This window comes from Leptinotarsa decemlineata, unplaced genomic scaffold (genome assembly GCF_025532065.1).
Source record: "Leptinotarsa decemlineata unplaced genomic scaffold, Ldec_3_MD MMD2_tig00000882_RagTag_RagTag, whole genome shotgun sequence".
Lineage (NCBI taxonomy): Eukaryota > Metazoa > Arthropoda > Insecta > Coleoptera > Chrysomelidae > Leptinotarsa > Leptinotarsa decemlineata.
In genome coordinates this window covers 14,145,590-14,151,589 of record NW_027412556.1, presented here as the reverse complement: position 1 = coordinate 14,151,589, position 6,000 = coordinate 14,145,590, and positions in this window count along the sequence as shown.

Sequence of the window (6,000 nt, the reverse complement as noted above, 5' to 3'; positions counted from 1 at the left end):
CTGCGACGTCAGATTTTGAAGACCTCACTCAATATTGAAAGCAACGAAAATTGTTACACTGGTTTTTCAAACCGAAAATTTAATTAGGAATTTTGTGACTCTAAAATTCTATGAATATGTGAAAGCAGTGGCAATTCCAACAAGATTATCAACTTTCAGACGTTCCTGATATTTTCAAAGACAAAACAAGTATAGTTCTTAGCTCCTACCGAGCAACGACCAAACTGGTAGCAAATTGCCAAAAACGATTCAATTTTTTTTTTTTACAACAGCACAAGATAGTAATATGTAAACAAAGCAATACAAACAAACATGGAGAAACCCACTAATACCGAAGTTGTGCGTGGGAATTCTTTAGTTGCGCAATGCATAACTGATGTGCAGAATTGATTTTACATTTAAAGAAGGCGATGACAAAAATTTAATATTAAACTAAGACTAAAGGACACAAATGAATGATTAATTTTTCAAAAAGAAAGGTATATATATATATATATATATATATATATATATATATATATATATATATATATATTCGCATTCGCATTCCTCTCTGTGGAATGCGAATTCATTAACCTCTTTGCTGATGATACCTTAATTGCTTGTAGTGACGTCTGCCTAGATACGGCTATTCAAAAAATGAATAAATAATGTTTTACAATCAATTAGCAAGTATTTTGAGTTTGGATAAATTAAAATTGAATGTGTCTAAAAGTCAGGCTATGATATTCACAAGTAAATACAGATTTGATACCATTAATATTAATAGCCTTAACCTAAACATCAATAATGAACAAATTGAAATTGTATCGAATATCAAGTATTTGGGCTTCCAGTTGGATAACTTTCTGAACTTCAATACCCATTTCAATTATATTCATAAAAAAATTTCAAAAAAACTTTATTTTTTCTCTCGTATAGCCCAGGAATTATCAACCGAAAGAAAAATCACGGTATATAACTCAATTATTCAGCCGCATTATGATTATTGCTCATCAGCCCTGTTTTTGTTTGATCTTACTAAGCTGAATATGATACAAAAACTTCAAAATCGTGGCATGAGAATAATTCTGAGAACTAATCCTTTCACCCCCATAAGATCTATGTTAGCAACGCTTAATTGGTTCTCAGTCGAAAAAAGAATGTATTATTTCACAATGATTTTTGTATATAAAATATTGAATAACCTGGCTCCTGTTTACTTTCATACATTTATAATATTGAATAGAGACATTCACACTTATAACACTCGGGGTAAAAATGACATTCACATTAGCAGCATTGCTTATCGCAGTACTATGAACTCTTTATTTTTCAAAGGTTTCCAAGAATTTAATAAACTACCAGACTTCATTAAAACATCATCATCGTTGAATTTGTTTAAAAAACAATTGAAAGAACTTATTAAGATGAAATAGATATCGTACTGAAAGCAATTCTTGTAATTTTTGTAATTCTACTAATTCTATTAATTCTATTTTTAAAATTGTGATTTTCGTATATTATTGTTGCATTGTATTTCTTTTTTTGTGTTTGTCTAATGTTGTATATATACACCGTTGATTTAATTGGGATATATATGTATATTAGGGTTACCTATTTTAAAATAAAGATCTATCTATCTATCTATCTATCTATCTATAAATGAAAATATATTCAGCAGTAAACGAGTATGAACGAACAATGACAACGTAGATATTTTATTTTAAAGTACAAACGAGGATTATTCATGAGTATATCATGAACAATCTCTATTAGTATTATATACATACTTTTTGAAGATGATTTTCATCAGGTTAATATTATTTATTTTATGAACGTATATTTTGTACAGATCAGGTAAGTAATTAAAAATTTTTGCACTGTGGTATTTGTAAGAGTGTTGCCCAATTGACTTTTTGTTGCGTTTAGCTGTACATTACCTTTTGTTTTAGTGCGAGTATCATAATCATGACCGATTTGCTGAAGAGATGTTTTATTTTTGAAGATATACAATATTATATTATACATATATGACTGTCGTACATCAAGTAGCTTTGAATCTCTAAAAATATAATTAGAGGGGTAGTCATTCTGTCTATTGTACATAATTTTAATTATTTTTTTTGTAATACCTCAGATTTTTTCAGGTTAATGTCTAATATGCCTCCCTAACTGAGTATGGCATATTGGAGCCTAGATTGTACCAATGCGTATTCAATATGGAGACTTAACAAATTGTCTCCTGGGTAGTATGGCTAGGAATCCAGACCAAGCAGCAGCTTCATCGGACCAGAACCTGTTATTGGCATCGCTTTAGGCTTTACCAAAAAAAGATTAAACACCTGGATGGACAAAAGATTTATGGATTTCTGGCAGAATCTTCCAGGATTGGCTCACTCCAAGGCGTTTATTCATCTTTCGAAGCTTGATACCAAACTGTTGTTGGACTACAGTAGGGATGAACTACGATGTCTAACAAGCCTTCTTACAGGTCACTATCATTTGAATCATCATATGCAGAGACTTAGGCTGTCGGAAAACAGTGTGTGTCATCTCTGTTTGGAAAATGATGAAACAGCAGAGCACGTACTTTGTGCCTGCCCCGCTGTCGGGTCATCTGACCTGAAAGACCACTCGCCATTCAAACTGATCGGATTCGTTAAAAAGCTGGGTCGAGTTTGAATAGGTGTGAGCCACAATAAACCCTTGCGTATTGTGGTGGAGGGCCGAATAGACCCACTCACTTTAGACCTAACCTGACCTACTCTACAATTCTATGAATATGTGGAAGCAGTGGCGATTTTAACTAGTTTAAAAACTTTCGGACGCTTCTAATATTTTCAAAGACAAAACAAGTATAGTTTTTGACTATGTTAATAGTTCATGATGAAACCTGAGGTAATAATCCGAAATTTCTGTGTTGATAGAAAAACTGAAAAGGATAATAACACGTCTTTATTCGCCATAAAAAGTACAATTTAATTACACAAAAACAAGAAAAAAAGAAAATGTTTCAGTATAAACGTGAATATGCGGAGTATCAGAGAAGACTGTTTTTCAAGTAACAAAAAAAAGTGATTTATTTCCAACAGGAGTACCCAGTTACAGAAAATGCTATTATTACAAAGTATATATGAAATAAATATTATAAATAATGGAATATAGTATTATTATTGTATATATAAAATGTTCATATACGTAGAATTTCAAAAGAGGAATAAAAAATTGAGTAGGTATATAACACAAAAAGTTACAAATCGTGCAATGTAGTAGTACTGACACAAATGTTATTTATATTATTATTAAAAGTGATTGTGTATACATGAAACCAAGGCGTTCAGAGTCGAAATGAATATCGCAATGTTCACAGATTTTATTCAAGCTACTGCACATAAAATTTAATGGTGATCGTAGCATAACATTTGTGCGTGATGATTCGCAATAGAATTTCAGATTGCGTTGATCTTCACTTCTTGGTACTAAGAAATTGATCTGGGGTAAAAGAACCGTACTGTCAATATTGTTGTTTAATAATTTATGCAGGAATTTATACCAATGATAACTCTTCTATTTTCCAAAGATGTCATTTCAAATCGTGTCAACAAAATGTTATAATCGATGCCTCTCGTGGGGTAGTGTCCATCAACTTTCAAATATAAGTATTTTAGGAACTTCCTCTACAAGCTATCAATTGATATTTTTTGGTGGTGCTAAACTGAATTCTATAACACAGAGCCATGCTCTTACTTAGATCTGGTATACGCAAAATATAACAATTTTAAGGTGGCAATACTTTTGAAGTTTTTGCCATTTCTGTAAATGAATACAAGCATCCTGTTTACATCAGCTGTCATATTCCATACATGTGTTGTAAATGTTAATTTACTGTCATATGTTATGCTAAGATCTTGTATACAACCTGGAAATAGCAACATTTAAATAACAATAACAAAAAAGTCCAGTTAATAGTGATACTGTGATGACAACAACAGGAAATTGATTAATTCAACCAAGGTCGGGAACGGACAAGAAACTAGACAATCAAGTAAGTCTCAAGTCTTTATCTGAAGTTTTATGCATTATACGAGAACCAGCGAGTGGTGATAACATATTTATGTTTGGAGATGACTAAAACTGAGCTGTTTCGTGTGGTGAAACTATTAATTGTTCTGATTGTTCTAAGCTTCATCAGTAAGTAATCAGATTGATGAGATGTCAAAACTTTATGTGTGGTGGTGAGTCGATGCAGTGTTCTAAGCTTCTCAACTTTCAAGCATCTTGATTCTTGCAAAGCTGAGGATATATCGTCATATTTCCCGATACCAAACGAGAAACGTAGACAGCTATTCTGAATGTGCTGTAGTCGAGGAGCATTCGCTTGTTTTGTTTTAAGTTTTGGTTGAGCAAATTACAATTTGGAAACAGCTGCCTGGAACGTTATAAGGGGTTTGGTTCAGATAGCTGACATGTTTAGTGAAGCAAAGTCCTGGATCAAACCACAATCCTAAATTTTTCATCTCGGTCACGTAGGGAAGTATTTCGTTCTCGATGCGGACTTGAAAAGTAGAGTTGGTGAGCTTTCTATGCTTCTTTGCATCAGTATTGAGCTTGACCTCAAAGATGACTTGAAGATCGTTATGAATATACAACTGAGCAGATGTAGAATTACGGGGTGGAAAAGAGAAATATAACTGCATGTCGTCTGCATGGTGATGTATATTGCATTTTTTCACAAACAGATAAAAATTACAGATATACAACCTAAAGGGCAAGGGCCCAAGGATAGGTCGTTGTGGGACTCCCTTTGATACCGGTAGAGCATCGGATACAACTCTATTAACATCAACCCTTTGAGTACGATTCTTTAGATAGTTTCTGAGGAAAATCAAACTAGACAAGTTTGTCACACAATATCTCGTGATCAAGAGAATCAAAAGCCTTGCTAGAATCCAGAAGTACTAAACAGGTCAAATTCTCATCATCTACAGCTTTCAAAAAATCATCGGTATTCAACAGAATAGCCGTGGTGGTACAATGCTCAGGTCTAAGTCGTGCTAATTGTACAAATATGATTTCAGTTGCCATATTTATTATTCTAATCTTTCAGTATCATTCCACTATTTTGGAGAGACATGGGAGCTTTATAATTGGTTCCAGGTCAGAAAAGATTGTAGCTGATTTACACTTAGTCAGAGGGATAATTGTCATTTTTGATTCATTGCTTTTGCTTAGGATATATGATTTTCGGATCCAATGATCACTTACCCTGCAGTGTGAAGAGTGGTCATTGGTGGATAATGCTGTCTCAGCTTTTTAAATGTATCGGGGCTCAGGGACAGGCACGACAAACTCAACTTTCGTGAAAAATAATAATAATAATAATTTATTCATCCACCATTTGTTGCTCGAAAGTTATAATTGAATATATATTATGGAGTGATAAATATATCAGATGCATCATACATAAAATGTACATTGTGAATAAATGGCATTCCGGTTTAGATAACAATTAAGGACTTTCTATTCTTCAACCGGTACCAAAGAAAGTAACGATTTGAGCAAATGAAAATTATTTCATCAATGATACTCCCTCAGAAATACTAGCTCAAAAATAACAAAGATCATTTCCTGAAATATTCTTAGCTGAATGCATCAATATAATAATAAAATATCAATTTTATCACCTGAATATCGCAAAATTTCAAAAAAGAAGCAATGTTTGAATGTACGAGTACGAAAAAGACTAAACTTTATTTTTTCACCAAAAGGATTTCATTATTGTCAAAATATATCGTGCCTTGACACAAGACCGCATTCTTTTCGATTTCAATGAAATTGCCACTATTAAGAATAATAGTTCGTTTTGAATTAAAAATGTCTCATTATACCAATAAGTTTCAAGTGAGATATTAACATTTCTGAATATTATACATGTATTGATAATATTTAAGGTGAAGTTTCATTTGAAGAATTGTTGTCTTATTTTCCTGAGGTTATGTGAATCTGTAGATTTTGACA